General features: G+C 45.1%; 1 protein-coding gene across 2 annotated transcripts in view; it reads left to right on the top strand.

Moving 5' to 3' along the window:
• Positions 1-13,709, top strand: part of LOC141273147 (membrane-spanning 4-domains subfamily A member 8-like) — a 177,446-nt gene that overhangs the window by 108,692 nt on the left and 55,045 nt on the right. The gene's annotated exons all lie outside the window — the stretch shown is intronic.

Here is a 13,709-nt window from a genome sequence, read left to right as displayed (position 1 = left end):
GGTGAGCCCTCAGAATCAAATCCTCTGGTGGGCCCAATGTTTTTTCAGTTTGAAACTGCATCTCAGTGGGAGTTGTATTTCACCACAGCCATATTCTTTAGTTTGGTGAAAGGACTGGCACAGAGGGAAACCATATCTACTCCTGCTGTCATTTCTCTGTCGCCAGGTTCTGCCCATTGTCACACATGACCATGCCTGGCTGTATTTTCAGTGGTGAAAGCCACAGATCAGGCTGCTGTGTTACAGCTTTCAACAACTCTGCAGCGGTGGATGGTTTGTCACCTTAGCATTAAGCATGTTATCTTCAGCATAGCCTGTTGCCGCTTGGCCAAGGCAGTGCTACAGTGTTTTCAGCTTGTGACTGATGTGGTCATTTCGAGATGTAGGCCGAACTGGAGGAGGAGGTGCAGGAGCTGAACAATGTGATTATATTGAGGTAACATTGGCAAGTCTGTTTTTCATACTAAACAAATATCCTACTGTGTTTTTATTTTTTTTATTTTTTTTTGTTTTACGTTATTTTTAAGACAAATGCATTCACCGGGAAATGTTATTTTAACATTTTACATCCTTATCTGGCCATGTGGTGTGTGACACAACCTGTTTCATTTATGATGGAGGGATTCTGAAAGTCACAAAGCCTATTTTTATAGGGTTATCAGGCGGCCCTTACTATTCTTAAAAGGGCCAGCAGTCGGCCCTCGCTATTGTTAGAGAGCCATCAGCCGGTTGTTCCCATTTTTAAAAAGTGGGTCTCCTATACTATTATTGCGTATGCAGTGACTGCAAGGGCTGCCGAAAATTTGGACGCAACCCAATACCCATTTGAAGAGATATAGAGGAGGGTCTCAGTAAAAATAATGTTCCCATTATAAAGGAGCGGGTCTCCTATAGTGGTAATGCCCATGCTGTGACTGCAAGAGCTGCCAAAATTTGGGAAAAACCCCACTAACAATTTAAAGACACATAGAGCTGGCGACAGTAATGAGTACGACATGTTCCCATTAGAAAGGAGAGAGTCTGCTATACAGTTATAGGGTATGCAGTGTGTCCAACGGCTGCCAAAATTTAGGAAAAACCCCACTAACAATTTAAAGACACATAGAGCAGGGCCACAGTAACGACATATTCCCATTAGAAAGGAGAGGGTCTCCCATACTGTTTGCCTATGCAGTGACTGCAATGGCTGTCAAAAATTTGGAGGCACTCCAATGCCCCTTGCAAGATACTTAGAGTTCAGAGGGCCTCCTGAAAACAATGTTCCCATTATTAGGAAGTGGGTCTCCCAAAGTGTATGCCTATGCAGTGAAGCAACGGCTGCCAAAAATTTGGAGGAACTCCAGTGCCCCGTGCAAAAGACGTAGAGGTCAGAGAGCCTCCTAAAAACAATGTTCCCATTATTAGGAAGTGGGTCTCCCATAGTGTTTGCCTATGCAGTGAAGCAATGGCTGCCAAAAATTTGGAGGAACTCCAATGCCCCTTGCAAGAGACGTGAGGTCAGAGATCCTCCTTAAAACAATGCTTCCATTATTAGGAAGTGGGTCTCTCATAGTGTTTGCCTATGCAGTGAAGCAACGGCTGCCAAAAATTTGGAGGAATTCCAATGCTCTTGCAAGAGACATAGATATGTTGATATGGTACATATGGTGGTTTTATGGTGGTAGAGGATGAGGATGCGGAGAAGGAGGAGGACAAGAGCAAATAGACAAAATCAGGAAGTGTATACCCATGTCTGGGTGTGAAGACAGAGGTGCATGGGAATAGAGTTAGATCTCCCCAAAAAAGACACTGTATTTGAGTTTATGTTACACTGCTATCGTTCGGTGGTGTTGAGAAGTCTGGCCCAATCCAGCCCTTGTTCATTTTTATAAGAGTCAGCCTGTCAGCATTTTCAGTTGACAGGCAGATGCGTCTATTGGTGGCACTAAAAACCCTCTCTTACAAAACGCTAACGGCAGGGCAGGCCAGGACCTCCAAGGCGTAGAGAGCCAGGTCATGCAACATGTGCAGCTTGGATACCCAATAATTATAAGGCACAGAGGAATCACAGAGGATGTTGGTACGGTCGGCAAGGCACTCCCTCACCATCTTCTGAAACTTTGCACTCCTTGTGAGACTACCCCCTGCCTCAGGACCTCTGTGATGGGAGGGTCTGAGAAAACTGTCCCAGAACTTTGAGTGTTCCCATGCCTCTGCTGGATTGCATTTATGGCTCTCTCGCCTATACTCCTTGGTTGTCCAACAAACTGTGACCTCTGCCGCCAGCGTTTTCAGATGGGAATTGTTTCACTATATCCGCAAGAAGGGCCTTCTCGTACTGCCCCATTTTATTAAGACTGTCCTGCAACGGAATAAGAGACATAAAGTTCTCCCTGTACCATGGGTCTAGAAGCGTTACCAACCAGTAATGACTGTTACCCAAAATTTGGACAACGCGAGGGTCACGGGAAAGGCAGCGTAACATAAACTCATCTATGTGTGCCAGACTACAAAGAGGCAAGACTTCCGTGTCCTCACCAAGAGGACGACTGACTAAGCTCTCATCCTCCTCCTTTTCCTCCTCCTACCTGTCCTCAGGCCATCCATGCTGAACAGAGGGTATGACAGTTGTGCAGGTAGTACCATCTATAGCGCAGGAAATTAGTTCCTGTTTATCCTCCTCCTCCTCTTCCTCATTGTCACCCAATCCACGTTCGGATGAGATGAGGCTGGGCTGCGTGTAATCACCCTGTATGGTTCCTTGCTCCATCTCATCGTGCAACGCCTGCAATGCATCCTTTTTAATTGAGAGCAGAGAGCGTTGCAGAAGAAAGAGAAGCGGGATGGTGACGCTAATTATGGCATCATCTCCGCTCACCATCTTGGTGGAGTCCTCAAAGTTTTTGAGGATGGTACATATGTCTGACATCCATGTCCACTCCTGAGGTTTTATGTGTGGAGTCTGACCTGAATATCGACGGCCTTGTTGATGCTGGTAGTCAACTACTGCCCTCTTCTGCTCACAAATCCTTCCCATCATCTGCAATGTAGAGTTCCAACGCGTGGGAACATCACAGATCAGTCGGTGAGCTGGAAGCTGCAAACGCTGCTAAAGCACGGCAAGAGCTGTAGCTGACTTTCTAAATGGGCACACAGGCAGCATACTTAGACAAGCAGATCTGACAGATCTGGGTAGGTCTTGAGAAACCGCTGAACCACGAGGTTAACATATGGCCAGGCATGGTACGTGTGTGAGCTTGCCTCAGAGCCGCCACCAGGTTCCAGCCATTGGCACACATGACCATGCCTGGCTGTAGGTTCAGCGGTGTCAGCCACAGATCTGCCTACTCTTTTACAGCTGTCCACAACTCCTCAGCATTGTGCGGTTTCTCACCTAAGCATATTAGCTTCAGCACAGCCTATTGGCTTTTGGCTGAGGCAGTGCTGCAGTGCTTCCTGCTTGTGACTGATGTGGTCATTTCGGAGATGGAGGCTGAAGTGGTGGAGGAGGAGGAGGATGAGGTCCAGGAGCTGTAGAATGTGGGGCAACCTTGATTGACCCAGGGTTCGCAATCCTCGGCATTGGGAGGACATGTTCCCTCTCAACGTCCGACTGGTTCCCGGCTTCCACCCAGAGTGCCATCAGTAAGATGTAGCCTCCCTGCCCGCAAGCACTTGTCCACGTGTCCGTGGTTAGGTGAACTTTCCCAGTAACTGCATTGTTAAGGGCTTGGCTAATGTTGTGGGACACGTGCTTGTGTAATACGGGGACAGCACACCGGGAGAAATAGTGGCGGCTGGGGACCGAATACCGAGGGACGGCTGCCGCCATCAGGTTGTGGAAAGCTTCCGTCTCCATGAGCCTAAAAAGCAACACTTCGAGCGCAAGCATTCGCGAAATGTGTTAATTTAGTTTTATGGCCTATGGAGCGTTTGTTGCATATTTGCGCTTGTGTTCCAGGGACTGGGGTAGGAACAAGTGAACACTGCGCTGGGACAAGGACATGGACATGCTTGCTGATGGTGCTAGTTGAGAATGTTCAATGACAGGTGCAGGGCGGGAGGCATCTTGGCATGCGCCATGGACAGGGGATTGGCATGCACGCACAACAGCGGAACAAGCACTGGTGTCACCTGCAGACATTGTTGCTGGACCCTGGGGTTCGGCTCACAAAGTCAGGTGCTTTGCTGCCATGTGCCTGATCATGCTGGGGGTGGTCAGGTTGCTAGTTTTGCTAACCTGCTGATGCTGGTCTAGCAGGTGGTACAAATGGCCTTTTTGGGGCTATCGGCAGAGTCTTTAAAAAACAACCAGACTCGGGAAGACCTAACAGTTGTTCTGGCAACTGTTAGAACTCTCCTGTTAGGTTTTTTCTAGTTTGCTGGTCACATGACCTTTTTTGCCTATTTAATCCGGCTCTGCCCTCCTGGCCTTGCTGGACTTCATTGTAATTTCTACTCTTGAGCTAGCTTGGTGCTCTGTTACCTTTCTTAGTCAGTTTTGCTAGGTCTTCGGACCTCTATGTTCTATGTTGTTTGTTTGTCTTATTTCTGCTACAATTTCTGCTAGGAGGTGTCCATCTTTCTCCCAGTCCCTAGTTCTTGTAGGGATCCCTTCCTCACATCTATAGGTCTTCGTTCAGACTAGCCGAGGACTTTAGCGGGTCTGATCGCAGGATCAGGTTCCCCGTTACATCGTAGGGATCCAGCTTAGTTCTATTGTAGGGACAGATCTCCTGTCTTTCCTTAGTGCTTGTAGCAGATCATAACAGTAAGTCCAGCCAAAAAAATTCTCTAAGGAAAGATCTCCAGTTTCCATCATGGTCTCGGTTCAGGATTTGGCTCAACGCTTGCAGGGACTCTCTCTGGAGGTGGCCAAGCTCCAACAACACGTGAGTAGCTGTTCTGGAGCACATTTTGTGGAGCCAAAGGTATGTCTGCCTGATCTATTTTTTGGTGAACAACAAGATTTTTTTTCCTTTAAAAATGCTTGTTTATTGTATTTTCGTTTAAGACCCGGATCCTCTGGTGATGAATCACAGCGCATAGGGTTCATAATGTCACTTTTGCGCAAAGAACCTCAGAGATGGGCCTTTTCTCTCCAATCTAGTGATCCGTGCTTTAGATCAGTGGATAGTTTTTTTTCTGCTTTGGGGTTGTTGTATGATGATCCTGATCAAGTCTCATCTGCTGAGTCTGAATTAAGACGTTTGAGGCAAGGATCAGGTAATGTGGAAAATTATTGTACTCACTTCCGTCGGTGGTCTGCTCAGGTAGGGTGGAACGATTCAGCTTTGAAAAGTTTGTTTCTTGCGGGGCTAGGTGAAAGGGTTAAGGATCTGCTGATTGCTTATCCTTCACCTGGAAACTTGCAGGAGGCAATGCAATTAGCTATACGGGTGGACAGGAGACTGCGTGCAAGGGTTAATGAGAGTAAATCCTCTGCCATGTCAGCTCCGAGTCTTGAGAGGGTCTGTTCTGACATTGGAGAGCCGATGGAGATTGGGGCGATGTCACCCCGCTCTCAGGAAAAAGACCACAGATTTTCTGAAGGTTTGTGCTTTTATTGCGGTGGATCTGACCATTTCATTAGGAACTGTGTGCTTCGTGTGAGCAAAGAAAAAAAAAAGGTCAGTTACGCCCGTATAGCCTGTTTAAATACTAAGGGTGCACTTCTTTCTGCTACTACCACTGCTCAGGAAGAATTAATTGAATTTCGGGTATTTGTGGATTGTGGTTCTACTCTAAATGTGATTGATGGGGGGTTCTTGGAAAAACTTAAATTAAAACCCAAACCTTTGTCATCCCCTATTGCTGTGGTTTCTGTCGATGGCTCTCCCTTAAAGAGTGTTACTCACAAGGTCTGTGAATTTCCCCTCACTATTAATGGTATTCACCAAGAGAATTTGGATTTGGTAGTATTAAATAATTTGCCTTCTCCAGTAGTGTTGGGGTTACCCTGGTTAAAATTGCACAATCCTGTACTGGATTGGTCTACCAATGAAATTAAGTCCTGGAGCCCTAAGTGTTATGACAAGTGTTGTAACGGGTGCATTGCTGCTGTGGATAAAGGGGAATTACCTGTACCTATTCAGGATTTTTGGAAAGTTTTTTCTGAGAAAGAATCGCAAATTTTGCCTCCCCATAGAGACTATGATTGTACCATTGAATTTGTCCCTCTAGCGACTCTTCCTAAAAGTCGTTAATTTAATCTTACTATTCCTGAGAGAAAGGCTTTGGAGGAATACATACAGACAAGCTTGGCCGCCGGTCACATTAGGCCTTCCAAGTCTCCTGTGGCTGTTGGATTTTTTTTTGTTAAAAAAAAGGACGGCGGTTTATGTCCTTGTCTGGACTTTCATGAGATTAATAAAATTACTGTACGCAATCCTTACCCACTGCCATTGATTCCTGATTTGTTTAACCAGTTAGTGGGGGCCAAGTGGTTCTCTAAAATTGATCTCCGGGGGGCATACAATTTGTTGCGCATGAAGGAGGGTGATGAATGGAAGACTGTTTTTAACACTCCTGTGGGTCATTTTGAGAATCTAGTTATGCCTTTTGGTCTTACCAATGCTCCAGCATTTTTTCAGAATCTTATTAATGACATCCTTAGACCTTTGAGCGGCAAAAATGTGGTTGTGTATTTGGATGACATTTTTGATTTATTCGCCGGATCTGGAGTCTCATTGACGGAGCGTACGTGAGGTTTTACAGTTATTAATGGACAATTCGCTTTTTGCTAAGCTAGAGAAATGTGAGTTCGCTGTACAGAGAATTAGTTTTTTGGGTTACATTATCTCCAGTGAAGGTTTTGAGATGGATCCGGTTAAAGTTCAAGCTGTGCAGGAATGGCCTAGGCCTATTGGTTTGAAATCGATACAGAGGTTTTTGGGCTTCGCCAATTATTACAGAAAATTCATAAAAAAATTTTCTATTATTGTCAAACCACTGACCGATCTCACCAGGAAAGGTGCTAATGCGGTTCAGTGGACTACTGAGGCCATTGAAGCGTTTGTGTTTCTAAAGGAGAGGTTCACCTCTGCTCCCCTCCTTATGCAGCCTGATGTGACTAAGCCGTTTTTGGTTGAGGTTGATGCTTCTTTTGTGGGGGTCGGTGCGGTGTTGTCTCAGGAAAGCAAGGATGGAGTACATCCCTGTGCCTTTTTTTCCAAAAAAAATTTCTGAGACTGAACTTAATTACGATATTGGTAATCGGGAATTGCTGGCTATTAAACTCGCATTTGAACACTGGCGTCATCTCTTGGAAGGTGCTGAATTTCCCATTCAAGTTTTCACTGATCATAAAAATCTGATCTATCTGGATGCTGCCAAGCGCTTGAATGCCCGTCAGGCTAGGTGGGCACTTTTTTTCTCGCGGTTTAATTTTTCCGTTACTTACATCCCGGGTACCAAGAATGTTAAAGCTGATGCTTTGTCTCGCAGCTTTTCTCCCATGGTCGGTGCTGAGGAGGAGGAGGAGAGCATTTTACAAGAAGGTGTTGTGATTGCTGCTTTGGACTCCGCTTTGGAGGATGAGATTCTTAAAGCTCAGGAGAATGCCCCATCTAACACTCCCCATGGGAGGTTGTTTGTGCCTAGGACCTTTAGGAGAGATTTGTTTGTTGAGTGTCATGAGTCTCGGTTGGCAGGTCATCCAGGAATTTCTGAGACCAAGAGACTTGTGGGTCGCAGTTTTTGGTGGCCTGGATGGCAGAAGGAAGTCATTAAGTGGGTGCGGCAATGTACTGTGTGTGCTAGATCTAAGTCTTCGCATGCTCCTGCTGCGGGGTTGCTTTGCCCTCTGGAGGTTCCTACTGCACCTTGGACACATCTGGCTATGGACTTTATTACTGACCTTCCCCCCTCTGAGGGTTTCACGGTCATCTGGGTGGTCGTGGACCGTTTTAGCAAGATGTGTCACTTGGTTCCCTTCATCAAACTGCCTTGCGCTAAGACACTCGCTAAGGCCTTTGTCAAGGAAATTGTCAGACTACATGGCGTTCCTACTGACATTGTTTCTGATAGGGGACCTCAGTTCGTGGCTCGTTTTTGGCGTGCCATTTTTGACAGGTTGGGAGTTCATTTGTCGTTTTCATCTGGATATCATCCTGAGTCTAATGGCCAGACAGAAAGAAAGAACCAGGATGTTGAGCAGTTCTTGCGTTGCTTTGTCGCAGACAATCAAGAGGGGTGGTCTGAGTTTCTGCCACTTGCTGAATTTGCTCTTAACAACCATACATCCTCTTCTGCTGGGTGTTCGCCTTTTTTATGTTGTTCTGGGAGACATCCGTCTTTTGGGTCATTCTCCAAATTGGTATCGGCTGTGCCTGAGGAGGAGAGTTTTTCCGGTGATTTGGAGAGAGTTTGGACGGATGTGCGTGGTAATCTTCAGGAGGCTAACAAAAAATCTAAGAGGTACTTTGATAGGAAACGGCAAGAGGTTTCGTTTGCTATTGGTGACATGGTTTGGTTATCCTCTAAGAATCTGCGATTGAGGATTCCTTCTAAAAAATTGGGTCCCAAGTTTGTAGGGCCCTTTAAGGTGCTTCAGATAGTTAACCAATCTGCTGTTACGTTGGAGGTTCCTACCTCCTGGAAGATTAATCCTGTGTTTCATGTTTCTCTGTTGAAAAGAGCTGATGTGTCGGATGGTGACGCCTCTGACACTGTTCCTCCGGTGGCGGAGGACGAGGAATATGAAATTTCCCGCATCCTAAATTCTAGACGGTATAGAGGGAGTTTGCAGTATCTCGTCGCTTGGAAGGGTTTCGGACCCGAGGATAACTCATGGGTGAGGGCGGATGATGTTTCTGCTTCCAGACTTGTCAGAGTGTTTCACAGGAGGTTTCCTGATAAGCCCAGGCCTAGGGGATCCGGAGGATCCTCTTAGAAGAGGGGGTACTGTTAGAACTCTCCTGTTAGGTTTTTTCTAGTTTGCTGGTCACATGACCTTTTTTGCCTATTTAATCCGGCTCCGCCCTCCTGGCCTTGCTGGACTTCATTGTAATTTCTACTCTTGAGCTAGCTTGGTGCTCTGTTACCTTTCTTAGTCAGTTTTGCTAGGTCTTCGGACCTCTATGTTCTATGTTGTTTGTTTGTCTTATTTCTGCTACAATTTCTGCTAGGAGGTGTCCATCTTTCTCCCAGTCCCTAGTTCTTGTAGGGATCCCTTCCTCACATCTATAGGTCTTCGTTCAGACTAGCCGAGGACTTTAGCGGGTCTGATTGCAGGATCAGGTTCCCCGTTACATTGTAGGGATCCAGCTTAGTTCTATTGTAGGGACAGATCTCCTGTCTTTCCTTAGTGCTTGTAGCAGATCATAACAGCAACTTCCGTCGTGTTGGCATTACGAGGAACGCTTTCTCGCCTTGTTATCTGCGGCCACCACACTGCTTCTTCCTGCCTCTTGCGGTGCTACGCCTCCCTCCCCCTGTGTGCTGCTGTCCTCGCTCTGTGTGTCCCCCTGCCAGGTTGGGTTAGTTACTATATCATCCACCACCTCGTCTTCTACTTACGCACCCTGGTCCTCCTCCTGACTTTCTGGCAATTGTGTCTCATCATCATCCATCTCTTGTGACAGTTTCTCACTGTCACCTTCGTGTGACCATGGCTGGTCAAATATTTGGGCATCGCTACATGCAACCTCCTCTTCCTCCGCTTCAAGTGGACCGGGCGAGAGGCCCGAACCTTTAAATGGAAGAGTGAACAGCTCTTCACAGTATCCAAGTGTGGGATCAGTTCTGTCCGGGCACTTGGCATTATGGGAGGAAGGAGTTTCAGGGTGAGGAATATACAGTCCAGACTCACGGCTACTGAGACTTGACCGTGTGAAAGACAGGGTGGTGGTGGCTAAGTGACTCGAAGCATTATCTGCTATCCAACCAATAACCTTTTCACACTGCTCTGTGTTCAATAGTGGTGTTCTGCGGTCCCCTATTAATTGGGACAGGAAGGTCGAGCGACAAGATGTTGGTGTTTGCAAAATTTCAGCTTGCCCACGGCCTCGGCCTCGTCCTCTGCATGCACCATCACCATCATGTCCACTTCCCTGTCCGTTGCCACGCGCCTTGCCCATTTTAAATGGAGGACAATATTTTCCACGTTCACTATGGCTGGATTTGAACTGCAGTGATATGTGATATGTGTGATGGAAAACCACAGTTTTATATAGCTGGCCTGTAGGTTACTATTTTTCACAGCGACCTGGTGTCAATAACTTCACTAACACACTGCAACGAAATTTAAATGGAGGCCAATATTTTCCACGTTCACTACAAATTTCTGGATTTTTATTGCTGTAATATGGAATGAACCTGGCTGTATTCTGCAGTGGCAACAAGCAAATGGATCAGAAAAACGGTGTTCTCTGGATTGCTTTTTAAGCAAATAATCAGGATTAAGATAAAAAAAATAATTATCCCTGGCCCCTGATACCTGGGGCTATTTCTAGAAATATTTGTAAAAGCAGCAGCAGACATAACTGGAATGGTCCCTCTTGTGTTGCATACACTCTGTAGTCTGCCTAGCTCTGATATATACAGTACAGACCAAAAGTTTGGACACACCTTCTCATTTAAAGATTTTTCTGTATTGTCATGACTATGAAAATTGTACATTCACACTGAAGGCATCAAACTATGAATTAACACATGTGGAATTATATACTTAACAAAAAAGTGTGAAACAACTGAAAATATGTCTTATATTCTAGGTTCTTCAAAGTAGCCACCTTTTGCTTTGACTGCTTTGCACACTCTTGGAATTCTCTTGATGAGTTGCACATCCAACTTGGTGTGAACCCAGGGGCACGCAGCAGAGTAGCTCATCTGAGGAGGTGGAGGAGGATGACGAGGAGGTTACGTTGCATCTTATGGCGCAGACACGGAGTGATGCAAGCATGAGGAGCACTGCATCCGTAGCCACAACTGTGGTTCGCAGGGGCGGCAAGGGTTGAGACCGCAAAGGATGAGCCAGCTCACGTTATGTGTAAACTTTGCGATAAAAAACTCAGTAGAGGGAAAAAGTGCAATAATTTGACTACTACATTCATGAACCTTCACATGCACAATCAACATGCGTTACTCTGGCAATCTCACTGCGATGATATCCAAGTGCAGTCCGATGTTTGACACGCACCCATAGACTTGTATGGGTGTGTGCGATCTGATTCTCGACATGAGAAAATAATCATAGATTTACACTGCCCCAGAGTATAACATTGGGCTGAGTATTATACAATAAAACATCAGATAGCACTCGGCCATGTTATACGCTTGAGTGAGCGAGCCCTGCCACTCATATTTACTATGTTCCTCACCCAGCATTTAGCATTTTCTATTCCTATCTGTAATTATGAGTTGTTTGCCCTGACCTCCTAAGCCTAAGCTGTAAAACCTCAAAAACGGCCACTGCTTTCCTTGCATTCATTTTTATAGTGCCTGAAATGGTCCCCCTGATTGACTGTGCAAGGCCATGTGATGTGATAGCAGCAAAGCATTATGGGGAAGCCTGGACAGCTGGGCCTGATATCAAGTGAGCCTGCTCTCTGGCTAATGAAATCTCCAGCAATGTGTCAAATGGTGTCAGGAATTTTTTTTTGCAATCTGCGAGAATCAAACCACAATATGTTCAAATTCTTCAGGATGTGCAAATTTCATGAAATTCAACTCAAATTAGATTAACAGCATATTAGATTGATTATCTCTACTGATCATTGTAAATAATCTGTTCACTGTACTGTACAGGCTGTTGCAATATCAGGGATACCTGACATGTCCTTGTTATTTACTGATTTGTGAAATATATTTTTAAAAGCTGTATTAAAAATGTGACTATTTAAATTATTTTTCATTATTTTTTTATAATTTTAGAGGAAAAAAAATCTCTCCCATTTTTAGCAGTGCTGCCTGTGACTCACTGCTAATGTTTCGGTCTGCCATGCTACAGGTTTTGCATTTACATCACAGGAAAGACCACACTTTAAGAAAAGGAAATAATGACATACATGAAGGCAGCATCTGCTGAGCTCAGACTAGATGCTGGGGGTTGTAAGAGGAGAACCTACACAGGGAGGAAATAGAACTACTAACACTGCAGTGTCCTGAATGAGATGCAGCAAAATCTTGTAGCTGAAGAGTGTTAGGGTACGTGTACACGATCAGTAATTGCTGCGGATTGCACGCAGCGCACTTGCACTGTGTGCAAACCGCAGCGGCCAGATGTTACAGCAGTGGATGGGATTTGTAGAAATGCCATTCCCACTATGCGTCTCCATGCACCTGCGGATCACCCGCGTACACGGACATGCGACGCGTCTTTACAGACCGCAGGATGTCAATTTCAAGATGAATTACATCAGTGCAATGTATAGGATGCGGTGAATCAGCATAGTTCAATGAACACATGCGGATTCACCTGCGTGCAGCACTGTGGACGCAGCATAAAGTATACTGTGTTCAAAGCGCTGCCAATACCGAACATGTGCACATACCCTTACATAACTCTTAGGTTAGTTTGGATCAAGGGCATGGTATATGATACATACAGTATATCGTTGTTCTGTCACTTAGAGGTTTGATAAGAAGGACAGGGCAAATTATGAATTACTTAAATACTATGCACTGACGAGTGCCAACAGCCCGAAACACCATGTCTGCACATTGAGATTCTGATTTGGCTTTTATCCTAAGTCATATTGCACGACTCGTTAGAGGGTTGATTGTGACTTGTAGGATTGCTGCTTCCAATAGGTGGAGCTATAGAGTACAAGTCCTCATTTTCTCTGAAGAGGCAATTTGCATATAAAATTTCCCAGAGGAGCATTGCACGACGAATAAGCCTCCTTAACCTTGGCATACCAGTGCCGGTGTGTCACTCTCCACAAGGAGAAACGTTACCCCTTAGACCGAATTACTTCAAGTAATTGTAGAAGACTAGAAGTCTCAACAATGTGAACTTGAAGACAGTGTTATAAGACAATATTACCTGTCAAGCTTACTTACACAAGCTCAGAATAAATGTAAAGTCGGAGTACCGAAGAGATTCATGATAAAAACAACCAACCCTGTCAGTAATAGGTCCTCCAGAAAGTAAGGATGGCCACTCGAGATGTCCCCTCACCTTGGGGTGGCCATCCTTACTTTATGGAGGATTCTCTTCCATCACTACACACAGGTACTATTGCTATCACCTTAAGAACTATGATCTTTATTAGGATCACCTTCTGATTTAGATATTCTTGTAACTGACAGCGCATGGTCTATCTTGGTATGCACATCTGCCCTTTACTTTGTACTGACTGGGTTGGTCCTACTAGTATTATTGGTATATGTGACTAGCACCATTACTACAGAATCATATTGTGTAGACTTTATGTGCTCCCACACTGAGCTATCCATTCCTAAATTGGCTTTATGTTTCTATCTTTTTGATGTACAATGTACATGTTGTTCTATTGATGTGTGATCGCAGTACCTGATTCATTTATTTTTTTTACGTGGTGTTTTTACATTCTTCTAGCGTTATTTGCATACTACCGTATTTGTATACTGCCCATTCCAGCGTCCCCTTTTGGACATTCTGCTTTTTTACTTTGCATTTGTTTTAAATGTCTCAATAAAAATAGTTTTTATCATGGATCTCTTCGGTACTCTGACTTTACATTTAGTCTGAGCTAGTGTTTTCTATTGATTGGAAGTGGCATTCATTTTCTATTGGTGGATGTTGG

The sequence above is a fragment of the Phyllobates terribilis genome, unplaced genomic scaffold, assembly GCF_046119375.1.
Source record: "Phyllobates terribilis strain yellow unplaced genomic scaffold, ASM4611937v1 Scaffold_5__5_contigs__length_657084704, whole genome shotgun sequence".
NCBI classification, from domain to species: Eukaryota; Metazoa; Chordata; class Amphibia; order Anura; family Dendrobatidae; genus Phyllobates; species Phyllobates terribilis.
This window is presented reverse-complemented; position numbering and strand designations above follow the sequence as displayed.